The sequence below is a fragment of the Vanessa atalanta genome, chromosome Z (genome assembly GCF_905147765.1).
Source record: "Vanessa atalanta chromosome Z, ilVanAtal1.2, whole genome shotgun sequence".
In the NCBI taxonomy this organism is placed as follows: Eukaryota; Metazoa; Arthropoda; class Insecta; order Lepidoptera; family Nymphalidae; genus Vanessa; species Vanessa atalanta.
Window position 1 is genome coordinate 14,094,802 of NC_061902.1, and position 17,759 is coordinate 14,112,560.

At 31.5% G+C, this 17,759-nt stretch overlaps 1 protein-coding gene across 13 annotated transcripts in view; it reads left to right on the plus strand.

Moving 5' to 3' along the window:
* The window catches only part of LOC125076197 (coiled-coil domain-containing protein AGAP005037), a 212,572-nt gene that overhangs the window by 82,865 nt on the left and 111,948 nt on the right, over positions 1–17,759 (plus strand). The window lies entirely within an intron of this gene.

Here is a 17,759-nt window from a genome sequence, read left to right on the forward strand (position 1 = left end):
AAAAATATGCGCTACTTCATGTCTTCATGTTCTTTCTAATATCAATACAGGAATTAAAGAGAGATAGTAATCAAAACACATGCGGTATAACACCTTCATAGGTTCATATATATATGTAAATTTCCCACTGCTGGGCCAAGGCATAATCTCCCTTTGAGGAGAATGTTTGGAGCACATTCCACCACGCTGCTACAATGCGGGTTGATTGTGTATCCCACATGTGGCAGAATTTCGTTGAAATTAGCCACATGCAGGTTTCCTCACGATGTTTTCCTTCACCGCCGAGCACGAGATGAATTATAAACACAAATTAAGCACATGAAAATTCAGTGGTGCTTGCCTGGGTTTGAACCCGAAATCATCGGTTAAGATGCACGCGTTCTAACCACTGGGCCATCTCGGCTCTATTTTCATTTCATAAATTAGAAATTATTTTAATAAACATCATTAATGTTTCACCGGGCTTTATTCCATCACTCTTTGTACTTTCATTATGTGTCATATGAGAACATAGTCCATACAATTCTATTAAACACAATGTTTGCGATACAGCGATACGAGAATTGAATAAAATTTATTAATTTTATTATGATTAATGCATTTATATAAATAATTAAAACGAAATTACCCTTTGAAACGGAACCCACGTTAGTTGTATCCGTATACAACATTCAAACTATAGGTAAATTATTCATAAAATTTTGCAGTCATTTTAATCCCTTATTACGTATATGTATGTCTGATATTGCATTATCATTATATTATTCCTTTGTGGATGTTCTCTTTTAATAATTAGTTGATATTGATAATTAATTAACCAATATCAGTTACTCAGCTATTCGATATGCTTTATTGCTTATGAACTATTAATGCTCTCTGGCATTGTATTGAGATATAAGCCTTTGTGTAAATTCTGACTATTAATATAGTCAAATTCATATTACATATGTTTATCATTTATAGAATCGTTTGTTGTACAGTTAATAATATACCAGTGAGCCAGTGTAATAAAAAACTCAGTCTTGTGCCTTTTATTACAAGTGCGGGCTCGTACGGTTAATACTTTACCTACGTAATTTCTTAATTGACCATTTACCGCAACGTCGCCGATTTTTCGGTCAGTAAAAGTATTTTATGAGATCTTTTATGAAATAAAAACGTAATATAATATAATTATATGTTAATATGAAGCATTCGTATGAAATCCAGGTACTTGATATATCTTAAGTCAAATAAATGTCTTTCCGCGTCCGTAGAATATTATTAAGGGAAAAATAAGAAACCTTTGTAGACGCAATCGGAAGTAATTCCAACTGGAACAACTTCAGACGAACAAACGTAAAATGGTTCGTTCATGAATAAATCTCGACATAACTTAATCTCCGCTATTATAAAGTGCCTTGGATTCTATTGTTGGCTAAACAAACTTTAAGGTAATTGCATTCTTCTAAACGTCAGATCTTGTATACCATAGTGAAAAAACGAGAAAGCAAAGGCTATTTCTCATCGTGCGGATTGAAAGAGGAGGATTGAACTTATTCCACCACGTTGCAAAAAGATATATTTGCCGAATTTAATTGAGCACATGAAGGCTTTCTTACGATGTTAAGCATACGAAAACTTAATGATCGTGTTCCGGATTTGAACCCGCAATCCATGGTTAAGGACTCGTTCCAGTCACCGGGCTTTCTCGGCCAATAAACAGTATTTTTTTATATTATTATAGTTTTTTATAGGAAGGTATGGTTGTAGCTTCTATTAAATTACAATGAAGATGTACCGTCTTGTTGCAGCTATTAATATGCGGGCCTTCTATGTAATGGTTGTTTGTTGTTTAAAGCGAGACGTGAGTTAAATATCAAAAGCGTAACTATAACAATATGTACATTATTGGTTGAACTGTTAGATTTTACAAAGAAGATGACTTTTTGAGTTTTATGCGCGTCACGTTTTTCCAATCTCGTATTTGATCATATATATTTGTCTTGGTTTGAAAGAACTACAGGCGAAGCTGCAGACGGAAATTAGTATCTACATGAATTTAAGAGTTACTTCCATATTACTTACAATTTTAAATTCGAAAATTGTTAACAATACAACAATGAAAACGAGCAAATATTAACTCAACAATATTTTTGACATTTAAATGTGGTAGCATAACATTTTTGATTACGCAACCGATGCTGCCGGGAACGGTTTTAGATAAAACGAGTACAGATTCCTGTCAAACCCGAATATCCGATAAATTAAAAGAGAAATTTTGATCGCATCGGCCTGTCAAGCTATACGCATTTTAACTAAGAGTTGAAATATGATTGCTTTTCAAAAAGTATCGATTAAACGAAACAATTTTCGTGATTAAAAAAAAGGTTTTTGTTTATATAAAATTACATATTCAGATAAATGTTAATTTAGATTATTCCAATCGAAAAAGGAGTTATTATTTAGTAACAAACAGTAGTTACAATATAACATTAAAAAAAAAACATTTTAAAATTATCTTGGTAAATGGTCTACTATTTACAGACAGTCTCATCATGCATTATCACATTACACAATATGCACTTAAAATATAAATTAAACATAATCAATGATTAAAGATGAGAATTATAATACATTTTTTTAACTATTACGTATATATAAATATTAATAAAACCAAATTAGAAATTCGCACTAATAAAATTCTTTATTTTTCGATTGAACTGAGGGCGGCTATCGTAACATATTTCTAAATCTTTTACTTGATTATTTTACTTTTTACTTGGTGGACTTTTTTCCTTGCGTTCTATATAATCTGGTATAAAAGAAGCAAACAATAAATATACACTTGATACAGTATTAGAAAACTGCCTATTTAAATTATATTGGGAAAGAACAATAATTACACCTAAGACAATACATTACAATAGACTGGATATTACAGTTATAGATAAGAATAAAAATATAGAATTTATTATAGACATAGCAGTATGCAACACACATAATCTCCTTAATACACATACTGAAAAGATTTCAAAATACGTAGAACTGGCTACCGAAATCAAAAGGCAATGGCATAGATAACGTAGATATCTTGCCCATTGTAATATCTAAAACGGGCGTTGTCCCAAAAATCCTCTAGACTAACCTAAGCATTAGCAGCCTGTAAATTTTCCCACTGCTGGGCTAAAGGCCTCCTCTCCCTTTGAGGAGAAGGTTTGGAGCATATTCCACTAACCACATACTAACCTAAACGCCCCGCAAATGCCCGCATCCACCATCACACTTATCCAGAAAGCAGTTATTCCCAACACTTGCCGTCTCACACGTAAATTCTTGACATCATAATATGTTTAATTCTACAGAGGCTGGTACACTTGTCTTAGGCTCGTGTATATGTTTTTATTAAAAAGGAGAAAAAAGAGGAAGAAGAAAAATAATAATATTATAAACAAACCATAGATTTTTTTATACTTGATGCGATTTGCTAATATATTTGCTTTGTAATGCTTTACAAACATATCATAGATTATATTTGATATCTCGACCAAAGACGTCGCACCCATTAAATGTCCAATATGTACGAAAATATACGGTAAGAAAATACCATCTAAGAACTTATTTGCGCAAAATATGCGAAACGCCTAATGAAGCAAATTCCTGACACGGGTTCTTGTGGATACCACGGTTAGCGCTTTTTTATTCCTTTTAGAAAGAACATTTTCCTTATAATATTTTAAAAAGAAAAGTTAATAATGGCTGGCAAACACGCAAATTTATATGACATCTTATAACGTTTATCTAATAAATATAAAATATTATTTTTTTTCAAAACAAAATTGTTTATTAATTTGACGCTGACGTGACGATGATCAATAAGTATTTATTTATTTATTTAAATTAAGATGGGATACACGATTGAAGCAACGCTCAACTCAAAGCAAACAAAATTATCGAAATTGATTTATAGCCAAAAATATATACAATACATACAAATTTAAAAAATATACTTCTTAGAATCAACACTAGAGCGTTTTTGTTTAGGCCCAAAATTTGTTTGAATATAATATAAAATAAATTAAATAAATAAGCGTAAATAGCGAGATGGATTGTAAACCATTACTTTAGGTTTTACATAAAATACCTATTTGGAAATGGGAAGAACGTGATGCGAATAAAACGCAAAAAGTCATCTTCTTTCAGTTCAACCAATAATAGATCGGACATATTAGTATGTTAATATGTTGTTTAGCTTAATGTGCTGATTAAGTCGGACAGAAAATTTCTGGTCCAGACACTTACGAATAGCTGCTTAAAACTATAATAGATTAACAAAAAAATGTGTATCTCTAAATGTCTACAGAAAAGTCCTCACATATACATATGTAGATATCATATAAACAAATGTCAATAAAAAAATATTTGTATTAGATTTTTTACAAGATAGGACAAAAGTGATGGTAAACTTAGTCGTTGCCAACACCCCTTATCTAAATATAAAACATATAGATTTGAAACATTTAACGTAGATATTTACGATTTACTCAACATTTTTGCAATTCGAATCAGTAGTTTAAGAAATACTGGGATTTATTTTAATAAACGTGTCCAGTCTCAGTAAGGGCGAAAAATCGGCTTACGTATGTTTATTATATATTAAAATAAATACTTATTTTACACGTACGATACCTAACCGGTCGCTTGTTCATTGTGTTTAGTTTATTGGATCATAGTTCAATGTTTGTCGTGTGAACGGTTATGTTTTTGTTGGAACTAGTGTTCGCGCCGTGTTTTCTGTCAATAGCTGCTAAATAAAAAAAGTGAAGCTTTTGATAAACAGATGAGAAAATACGACTGAACTATTTTTCCTTTGTCTATTTATATATAGAGGTGTATAAAAAATATATATCTTACTTGGTTTCATATTTTTAAAACTATGTTATCGTTTAAATTGAAAGTAAATAACATTTTGTTTTTATTTAACGTTTAAAGATCTTATTAAGGTACTGTACTGTATATTAACAAATTTTTTTTGATATTTCTAAATTTGAAGCATAAACCCCTCATGATGAGATAGATATATAGGATTAGGCGAAAAAAATACTTGCTTTCAGGAAACATATATACCAACGCTGTATCCTTGTCCTGGCCGAAAAATATTTTCTTGTCAAAAATTTTCAGTAATATACAATAAATGAAAAAAATATTTTCTTGTGTCTTAAAAAAATGTCCCACTGCTTAGGCCTCCTCCCATATGGCTCCAATGTCGGTGGATCAATATGTGACGTAATATCATCAGATACAAACATGTTCCTCACGACGTTTTCCTTTAGCGCTAATAACGAGATGATTTATAAGCATGATAACTCAATAATGCTCGCCTGAATTTAATACCTTCTGGACCTAGCTGACTCATGTATACCGTCTATATGGAATTCTATATATTAAAACGTAAAATACTTATGCATTCCATATTTAAATCGTGTCTAACTTAATGTCGTCAGTTTGTTAGGTAATTATTACCTCGGGGGCTTATACTCCGCGTTGGACGAAGTTTATCAAAGAATTCTCAGGGACAGTTCGGATTTAACATGTTGCGATTGTTACTTTCCCGTGCCTCGGGATCGAAAAGCTCATAAAGCTCCTGATCCCTCGTCGGCTATGTCGGCTTCATGTTCCATCGGATCATGAGAGTGTGGGGACATAGCTATATAAGTGAGAGCATACTTCTGAATTACACTATCATATAGCCTATACACTTGGTACCAGTATATTGGCTGCAATATAATTTATTACATCAAATATAATGAAACATGTCGGACAAGTATATTTTTGGTAAATGTTGTTATTTTGACTCGATGTAAACAAAAATTGATGATTGAAAATTGATTTAGTTTCTTTCAATGGCGTATTATTTCTTCCTAAATTGATTTATCTGTACGTTTCAAACAGATCGTTTGTTTTCATATTGAAGTTTCGATTACATTTATCTATATGAATTATTTACGTAAGACTTACTAACATACAGTAAGGCCTAAGTTTTATACAAATAAAAAAAAAAAGTTACTTTACAAATCATGACCGCGTAGAATGGTAGCAAGCATGATACCGTTTCCCCGTTGAATCATAATTCCGATCCTCTAAGCAAATAACGAATCAGTCTGTCACCAGAAGTGCCTCAAAAAAAACCAGGCGAGTAACAAAAACAATTTACGTAAATCAAACAACTTCACATATAACGGTACAGATATTCATCTGAAGAAGCTGCATTATGTATATGTAGAATTTTGTTTAATGGATGCGGCGTCAAATTACTAATGTATCACTTTTCTTTGAACATTCCACTTCTTTCTTTGCATTGGTAAACCATATAAGTTTTCTTTTTGCTTTTTGAACAATATTGCTAAGTTTCTATCGAGGGAGCAGTAAGTTATCAATTCAGTAATTTCTTTGTATTTAATAGTAAAACTGAAAATCCATCAACATTTTGACAATAACTAAAATATGTGTAAATATATGTTTTGTTTTTTGTTGGTAGTTATGTAAAATAAATGGCCCAGTCAAAACGCAGAAAGAACATCCAAAATTCTTGGAGTTTATTCCACCACGCCGTTATTTAGAAAAACTAGTAGAAAAATTCCTTATAGCAAATGTATATTTGCCTAACTTTGCAGAGCGTGAGATATATTTGTCATAAACATATAATAAGGCTTTGATTCCACATCGTTCGGATTCACATGCTTTTGCCCTTATTCAATGGATTATCTCTCAGGTCGGTACGATAATTTGCATTACATAATAATGTCAGTAAAGTAGGTCTTCCTTCATTAAAGTACAAAACTCATAGCGGGAACACAATGCATTTTTTTATTTAAAAAAAAGTTTAATCTTAATTGCAAACGTACTTGAATCTTACTGAAATAATAACACTGTATGAATAAAGACTCGTTCATGTAATGGGTATGATATTTATGGTTCAACGGCCGTGTTTTTAACAAGATGGTGATTTAACATTATATTAAAACTAGCTGCAACACATGGTTTCACTTAATCATGGTCACTTGGTGGAAGAGCTTTATGCAAGCCCATTTGGATAGATCACTCATCAGATATTCTACCGCCAAAGATTTGTACGTACTCAGTATTGTTGTGTTCCGGTTTGAAGGATGAGTAACTACATACGAGGGACATAACATTTCTTAGTTCTCAAGGTTGGTGGTGCACTGCATTGGTGACCACTAACCCGTGACTTATTAGGTGGTGCATTTTCCCGTTCTACCTATATCATAAATACATGTATTATATAAATATACTCCTGAAACTGAAATCTACAGGAAAAAATAATCAAATCCTGAAATTATCGCATTCAGTTAAACAAATAATATTTGTATATTAATATTAATAAGTAAAAGTTTGAATAAAATTTACAACTCTTCGAGAATTTCTCAATGATAAACTTAACGAAAATAGATTGCAAATAAGTTTTCACAGAGAAAACTTGAATGTAATAAATTACTTCTCGAACTATAACCACACGGTCTTTTTTTGAAATGTCTACTGGGATGTATAAAAATTTTGTAATCATTATAATTATTTTACTGGAATACAATAAGTGTGAAACTGATAATACTGTGAGCACAAACTAAGGATTTGTGCAAGCCCATCTGATACCGATTCTTCTACTGTCAAATACTAATCATTTATATTTCGGTGTTCCTGTTCGAATGGTGAGTGAACCAGTGCAAGAACAGGCAAATGACAATGGTCAATATTTCTGTCTGTCTATTAGGGAGGATAATCAATTCGTCATCACGTGCGCTTTAAAATCTCATTAGGTAACAGCTTGTTGATATCCTACTGGTGGGCTAAGCTTGTTTTTGAGCTTATTCCACTACACTGCTCCAATTCCGATTCGGTGGATACATATGTAAATTAGACACATGCAGGTTTCCTCGCGATCTCTTCCTTCACCGCCGAGCACAAGATAATTTATAAACACAAATTTAGTTTATGGATCAAGGGATGTTTGCTTGGGTATGAACCTGCAATCATCGGTTAAGAAGCACGCGTTCTTACCACTCGGCTCTTATTATTCTAGACAGTCCTACATACATCTAAAATAGTTACAAGTTGAAAGTTTATATTTGTAGAAGAAATATTTAATAATATTTCTTTTACAAACTATAAATTTATAAGTGGCTTTTATGTAACACTTAAGAAGAAAAGCATTTCAAACTGTACCGTATTCTAGGTCAACAGCATGTGAATTATTTTCAGACACTCTTGGGATCACAGGAATTTCACTCTAACGACCAACCTATTTTGGTTTAATTTAGTTTGCCTTGATTTGGCATTATTTTCAAAGGAAATTATCTTCACTGAAGCTGCCTAATTGCACGCAAAAATGCTTAAGAATATAATAAATAATTATTAGGAAATAAAATGTCTCGCATATCGAACAAATCAACCAGAATAAGGACAAAATGTTTAAAATGAATGACATCACCTCATTCATTCTTAAGGATATTCTGAGTGATTAGTGAAAGAGCTGGTCGCTCTGCAATGTAGCAGTGATAAACGGTAGGAAACGCATTTAATTGTTAATTATTGAAATAATTATACAAAATAAATATAATTATTATGTACCAGCCTAGACGGGACCGGATTTAGAAACCAATAGGTAATGGGGCAACAAAGGACCGGAGTCCCGAAATTATTTTACGAAATCATATGTACGATTTCTTTCAGTAGAATTTTTCAATATTTTTTTGCGGGACATTAATTTATTTTTAATAAAAATTAAATTCATAATTGAAAATATATATAATAAATATTGGACAACATCACATACATTACTCTGATCCCAATGTAAGTAGCTAAACCACTTGTGTTATGGAAAATCAGTAGTAACGACGGTACCACAAACACCCAGACCCAAGACAACATAGAAAACTAATGAACTTTTTATACATCGACGCGGTCGGGAATCGAACCCGGGACCTCGGACCATGAAAACTTCCAGTTTTCCATAATTAACGACCACGGAGGTCATTAATTATGTACAATTTATTACTTATATATTTAGTATAGTAGATAAAGTTCTACACATATCTTATATTAAAACTTTAAACTCTCTAGTGAAGGCGCCGGGTGACCTCCGCGGGTTCAAATCCGGGTACACTTCTAAGTTTCCATGTGTTTACTTTGTGTTTATAATTTCGCTTGTATCCCGCGCCCTGCATTGAAGTGTGTTTTGGTGTCACCACACCACCAAAACTTTACAAGAGGGTCTTAGCCCAGTAATAATAGGTACACGAATTCCTTTACATGACTTTGTGGTAGGGTTTTGTGCAAGCATTACAGGCAGTAAGTACCACGAACTCGTAGTAGAAGCCTTGTCCAACTATTTAGTATTATGTTAATGGTCCATTATCAAATAAAAAAAGGCTTTGAACATTCTATATCAAGTTATGTTAATTTATTTTTACAAATAATAATTAAACTCATAAATCATTTAACAAAAAGTTATATTACATAAGCCGGTTATTACATAAACCAAATGTTTTATGTGTGGTATCTTCTCATATGCTTAATGGAGTTCGGTCTCGCTGCTCGCTCTGTTTCCGTTTCTCGTTTTATGCATTGCATGCTTATTTAATAGTTAAATTTATTTTCGTCTCGTTTTCGACATTTTCGTTCGCCTCTTTTTGACATTTCCTTGATATTTAATGCAGCTAACATGATTTGTTTTATATAATAAAATCAAAACATAATAAAAAATAACTTTTCTAATTTATATACGTTTTATGTAATGACAGTGACACTAATGTCGGAAACGATTAAATAAATATTGCGTAAAATAAATAAAAAGATAGTTTCGTTAATAAGACAAATAAAGAATATCCTTATTACAATACCGCACGTCACCAGCGCAGGGCTATCAAAAGCTTAAAAATTTTTTTCAAATTCTACTAATAACCCAAAGTCATCCGCCGACTTACTTTCAACCCTAGCGTGGACGTAGGGACAAAATTGGATTTTTCCATCACACGACAATCGGTTCTTCCCAGTAGCTATACAGTAGCCATATAATGTCCATGGTGCGTAGAGGCGGAGTACTTCAATCGGTATGTATGAAAAGTTATGTACGGAAAAGCAGAACATTGCGTAGCGCAAGGCGGCGGCTGACTTTACGTTAAGTGAACGTTCGCGTATTTTTGGAGATTAGGGCGTTCAAAGAAACAAAGTGTTCATTATATTGGTACATATACAGCGACGAAGTATATTTATAGTAAATATCGCTGGCATGAGGGAATAAGAGGGCGTCATGACATACGACGTCACAACAAACGAGACTTCTAAAACGGCCCAATATAGTAATATCATTTCTCATCAAATATCAACCTACTTGAAAACTTCCTTTTATTTTTGAAATCTACTAAATATTCTGTTACTTTAATTATCAGTTCAGTTATTCAACTTAAGCTTTTATTAATAAAACGCTGGTATTTAAAGGATCGATACATGTTTTGAAAAAGATATTGCAATACAATGGCTATGGTTCGCGGCTTAACGAGTTCACTGAAACGGGTTAGATGATACCACTAGTTAGTTGCACAATAGTAAGGTACAAGTAGGTCACACCGTAATTTTAATAACAATACATTCTTAATAACACATTTTTATGTTCGTGTAGTTTAAAATAAAAGAAACATTTTTAATATTAATTATAATAATATAATTCGTGTTTATGTATATGTTCTTTTTACTTTTAGGATTCCGTGGTTATCATATACGGAACAGATTATTTCATTATATATAAGAAGGCCGAAAACGTTGCAAATTGAAATAGTTCTTATTTCACTTTTGTTGTTGAGAAATTATCACGCGATAAACGACTCTTAAACTTGGCAGGGTTAACCTTGATCCTGCGCCTAAATTATTTTCATTCATGTAGGATTTTCATCTTAACGGTTTATAAAATTGTATTTGGGAACAGACTAGTGCACTACAATATGTCCTGCGGAGTTGGAAAGTCTCTCTTTTTTATGTTATAGAGGGCAAATAAGCAGGAAGCTCACCTGATGGAAAGTGATTAGCACCGCCCATGGACATCTGCAACACCAGGGGGTTTGCAGGTTCGTTGCCGGCTTTTAAGGATAAGTACGCACTTCTCTTGAAGGTTCCCAAGTCATATCGGTTCGAAAAAACAGCCGAAGATTGCTACTGTGACAATGAGGTTAGGACGACATTAAAAGCATATTTTCAGTATAATGTTTTTAAAAAATAAACAAATGGTTTTAGAGTTTCAGTGATTTATTCTAGGAGTATAAAACATTTTATTAATTAATCGATATAAGATGTAGCGTATAATATTGGTCTTTTTTTTAATTGTTATTGTTTTATTGAAAATAATTTCTAAATAAACAAGCCGTGAAATAATATGTGTAATCAAAATTTAAATATTTATAATATTCAAATTATCTGAAATTGAGCCGCTCCAGCACCGAGTTTTCTCTGGTTAGGTACCACCCTCTCGTCATATTTTGTACCGCCAAAAAGCATTTATCAGATTTATTGTTTTTCGATTTGAAGGCTGAGTTAGCCAGACACTAAAGGCACAAGAGACGTATCTTTGTTCTCAAAATAGGAGCCGCATTGACGAAGTAAAAGTGGTAGATATTTCTTACACTGCCAGTTTAGGAGGTGTTGACCAATTACCATCAGATGAACAATTTATTTAGATGATTGCCATTTTAAATAAAAAATACATATTCATGTTAAATTTAAACTAGTAAACACCCGTCGAGAAAATTAGCCAAAAATACGGACATTATTTTGTCAACTAACCAACCTAATTCTCCGATATAATTATTATTAATCTTTCGGTAAAAATATATACTTCGTAGATATGTAATATAAGTATAAATAATAATTAAAAAAGAAAAAGTAACTATATTTAAAGTGGGTACAACTGCGAAGCACACTTATATGACAATATTATATACGAGTTCTAAAATATTTTTCAACGCTTATCATCTCATCTCGTATCAAATTTTAATATGTTTTATTGTATTTAATTTGATAGTCAATTCAATCGAAAAATAAAGAATTTTATTTGTGCTCAATTCTAATCATATGGTTTTATTAATTATTATTTATTATATAATAGTTTAAAATATTTCCTATTTTCAATTATTATCCTTATTTTTAATTTATATTTTCAATAATTACATTCTGTAATATGATAATGCATGGTGAGACTACCTGTAAGTAGTAGAACTTTTGCCTTGATAATTTTGAATTTTTAAATGTATTTTTTTTATTTTGGATGTGATATTGTATCTACTGTTGGTTGTCCTAATGAAAATAAAATAAAAATAAAATTAGCTACACGAAGCTATATAAAAGTTTTTTTCCAATAACATTTTTATAATTTTCAATTTATATCGCTGTTGGTAGTACGTACGTGCAAATATCATTTATACGAGTTCTCGGGAACGCGTATCTATATTAAAATCTCACTGCGCAATATTATTACGTACATCGAAATAGATATGGTACAGTCTTGGTACTTTTAAAAGAAAATATTTTCTTCGTAGACACTGTGAGATTTAAATTTCAATTGTCGAAGAGATTGTAAATTCATAAGTAGTTTAATCCATTTAAGAACATGGAAAAATTATAATTAATTTAAAATTCTACTTAGAGTATGAAAACGATAATTGGATTTTATAATCTAAATATTATAATAACAGCAATACATAACGTAACGCTTTCACTGGTAGGGTTATCTGTTTGTGGTTATACAACTTATTCATTGGTTTTTTCCACTGATTTACTAACTAACAATAATAGCAAACATTGTATTATTTTGTTCGGCTTTGAAAAATCTGTGATGCAGTTTGACTAAAGGCACAACGGACATCACATCTTAGATTCACAAATCTACTCTTGTAAATTTTTCATACTGCCTGTCTATGAGCAGAGCAGCTTACCATCAAATAGCCTATTTGTCAGTGTCAATCCTTACTCTTTCTAAGCAACAAGATGAAGACTTTCTACATTATGCGACTGAAGTATTCCTTATAAAAGAACCGTTTGAAAATTTATTTTTACATTTGACAATGGAACTTGAATAAATAAAACAAAACGCTTGCTTAATCCTTGTTTAATTATTGCTTATTTATTCGTTGAATAGATTATATTATAATGAATACAAATAGAACTTGCTGCACGGAACGGAAGTCCGGAAGACTTTCGTTCCGTGCAATATAAAAATGAGTAAGTTCTGCAACATGAAAATCAAATATTTATTTTAGGAAGTAAAGAGCCGAATTAATTAAATATAATTGTAAATAAGACAATTAATCCCTGACATGAATTGCATATCTTTAACTTGCTTAACTTGTGTAACTCATAATTAATTCATCTCGTGTTCGGCAGCGAAGGAGGGCAATGTGAGAAAACCTAATAAAAATTCTGGCACTTATGTTCTAACGCGCGCTGGAGTATGGTGAATAAGCCTTTCTCTTAAAGAAAGGTTTAGGTAGTCTTTGTTTTTTTTTTGTAACCCTGGCAAGGTGTATGTAAAATTTCATTTTCATTTCGCGTTTATCGGTTGAATAGTTGAGACGGGTAACAAACGAACTCACTTTCACATTTTTAATATTATATAGTTGTGTTTAATTTACTAGGCTCTTATCAAAACTTTTAAATTGTCATATTAAGATTAAATTAAATATAAAAACGACACCTATAAATGATTAATCTATCGAAAAGAATATATAATTTAATTTAAATGCAACGTTCAGGGATCGTCCATTAGTCGAAAGGGTTTCGAAAAAAATCACGAAATATTACAAGTTTATTGTAGTGAGCAAAGCAACGTGTGGCCTTTATTCGCAGTCAATATGCGGATTCTTTCGGAAAGCTTCGTTACACCTTACCAGATTGAATCGTCCAGTAGTTTATACATTCCGAAACCTACAGAGTTAAATAACAATGGCAATATGTTTGCTCGATTCTTCTACTTCGATCTCTTGGAATACCAACGCATAAGGACCTGTAGCTATCTTAGCTTGAAGAATAATCTTCAGCAGCTTGTGGGGACGACTTGCCAGTGGCCTGGCCTGATACTGATACTTTTGTTCAAAAAATAATGTTAGGACAGATGTGAATTTCAGAAGCAATCTAATGATCCACGCAAGAATATTTCCGAAATTTTGGTTTTTTACGTATCGATCGTTCGAGATACTCTGCAATGTACGCAAAAACGACGACAAATGGCTTGATGAAGCTATTGTTCAATAAAGCACAGTGGTATGATTTTACCCACTTGTTACAAATGTCTCGCTAATCCGTGACCCGAGGACGATGACCATAAAACATTTACCAAATATGTATATTTTACATGACTTATGGCACACAAAATTATAAATAATTGCTAAAAATCATTACGTGATTAATTAATGAAACCTTAGCCAGGAGATCTATTAGGTCATGGTCTTCTATGATTAATCCTAACATTTGAATGGAATTTTAGTCAGATAATAATTGTTATATACGTAATTAATGAACAGCAATTAATCTATTAATGAAGCAGAGATGATGAGAGATTGGATACTAAACGTGAATCTTAACTGAAGTAATTAAATCAAGACTAATAAATATTAGTAGTTAATTAATTATGATAGTGCGCTTAATTTGTATGGATTGGATGAACTTTTACCATATATACATATAAATTTACCTTAGTAGAAAAATTCCAGACTCTAAGAGAAGTTACAGAGTGTTACTTTATTTAATTATTGTTTTTAGTAAAAAACAAAGCCTCATATTTTGTATTTGTAAAATTCCATTAGGGGATGAGATAATTATCCTTAACACAGATTATGTAAATAAATGGGTTATTATATTATGGGTAAAGGATAATAAGTTTCACTGTTTTAAAAGTGCCAAACCACACGTAAATAGAGTACTTTTGTTACGCGTTTCCCCCACTTGGAAGTGGGGTGGTATGTGGGACTCGCCGGTGCCCAAGATGTTAGCGGCACACCGGAATACCCACTAAAAAACCAGCGGTACCCTCTCCGTCTCATCGGTGGGCGCCACGGGATCGCTTTCGCATGCTACCGTGACGAAACGTAAATAGAGTACTTAGCTAATGGTAATATTTGATTGAAGTCATACTTATTTTGTAAAGTCATATGTATAAGATTCTCTTCGTAATATTTACTTCTTGCACCAATAAATTGTTATTATTATTATTATTATATTTTTAGCATAGTTAATTCTATTCTTTCTTGAAAATATTATTATTATTATGGAATTCCATCACGTACACATTCAATGTTATTACCTCGTTGAATAATACATACTGGAACGTTAAGCTATCAAAAGATTGTGGAGCGTTGTTGAGCGATGTATTGTTTGGAAATCAATTTTGAGAATGGGATGTAGGTCATATTGAGGTTGAAATACTATTGAGCCATGATAGCATTAGCCCGAACCTGTAGGATGTATTTTGGGGACGTCATAATTCCGATTGGAACTGGTCCTTTCGAATCTCAAATGTTAAGTTATTTTGTTTTCGTTTTATATTTTGTTTTAAGGTAAGCAATTTCTTTTTGTTTTATACATTACATATTAAATTACATTGGGGGTCTTATATAACATTCCAGAGTGATTATCGAGAATGTTAAAAAAAATTATGATAAATATATTTTTTCTTATATTTGGTAAAGAAATATTTTATAAATGACGATTTACGTTAGACTTAACCTACATACATGGAAATTCACTAATCCATTTTTGGTATAGTTATGTATGCAAAAATATCCGCCAAAGTCTCTTGTCGCACTTATCTTGTACTAATATTCACAGCAGATAGCTTTCCAATCAATAGAGCGACAATTAACAAAGAAACAAAATAATGTTGCACATTGATTTAAAAATGAAATATTCTAAGAAACAAAAATAGCTCGCTTCTTATTAGTTTTTATAGGGTTACATTATTAAGAAATCTATATATTATTATTATTAAAAAAATATATGTGTCAGAGACACCCGGTTGGAACCAAATTGTTTCCGCCATATAATTATTTGTTTTAAATAATGGAATAATTTACCAGCGCTTTAGAATATATTTATGACAAGAAACGAAATTGTTATTAATAATACAATGTCAATAAAAAATATGCAAATAAACAGATCTAGTTTAAATAACGATCACTCATTTCTGTAGTTCACTGTGAACTAACTTCGTTACAATAAAGATATTCAATGTAGCGGAAGTCAAAAGTGAAGGAGAATACGTAGATTACAATCAATCGTTTTTATGCTCTTAACTATGTTTATAATTGATGTATATATTTTTTTATATTTGGCGGCAAAGGAAACGTAAATGGATTGAATGGAAATCTGCTTAATGTGTTTGAACCAACACTTAGTACCCAAGCACTGGAACAAATACAGGCTGTAGTATAGTTAATACTCGCAAAAAGATTTAGAATCTTATAAAACCAATTAGGAGGGGTAATTGCAGGCCTTTGTCTTTATTATTTTATAAAAAAAAAAAAATGTAAGGCGAAGTAAAAAGTCGAATGTAACAAAATGAATATACTAAAGCTTTATATCTAAGAGTCGTTCTTCTCCCGAATTTAATTTAATAAATAACATAGGTACATCTCTTTGTTCCATTAGAATTTTCTTCGCGATAAAAGTAAAGGCGATAGAATTAATATAAAGAAATCATCATAAAAATTTCGGCTAAACTGCTAAGATTGCTAGGAATTCGGGTTCATTAGCAATTAGTGACCCGAGGCATAGAATTCGACTGAAATATCGATTTGTTGGTTAGTATTCTCGATTCTCGATAACATGTGCGAGTGTCTAGTCCTGTACTTGATTAATCTAGCAGTAATTTCTTTTAAAATATGATGATAGGTAAATATTTATTAGTTTAATGTATATATAAATATCTAATAATACTCTCTTTCTGTCATCACTAATTTAACATTTGCAAGAAAAGGACAAAGCATTGTTTAACTATAACAACGTTGCATCTATATTAATATGTAAAATATCTATTTGCTTACTGAATATAACGAAATATTGAGTCGAAGTTCATATAAATGCTACATAGTTACGTACGTTCATATAGAAGAGTTTTTTAAATAATATCTTGAAATTAATAATCTGTCGCTAATCCATATATTAAATACAAAATGTATTAATTTCAAAGCAAATTAACACTTTTGACTTGCTGTAGCCCAGCATGACTGCCCTCTTAAGGAAATGTTTGGAAATTATTTAGCCACATTCAAATTCACTTGATGGTAGGACTTCGGGCAATCTCCATGTCGTTTTTAGATTTGTCGGGATTTAAATTAGTTTTTACATATGTTGATAAAGAACGACCTAAATCTATAATGACTATAACAAATTGGATTTCTATGGGGCATAAAATACATCATGGCCGGATAGATATCGGTTGAAACAAAATTTAAAACTAGAAAGAATCAATAAAAAGAACATTCGCTTTGTTTTTAATGTTGTTTCTTTCACGAAATCGTGTAAAATTGTAGTATTTCGTTGTAATTACCACGTAGTGTCTCGATAATGACGAATAAGTATACGATCTGACTGAAAATTCTATTAGTATTTGCTTATAACTGTTGTTAATATTCTTATCATATTTTTTATTGTTAAAACCGCATCCTATACATAAATGTATATTACAGTTTTTCGCTTAAATATATATAAGTGATGTTTAAAGT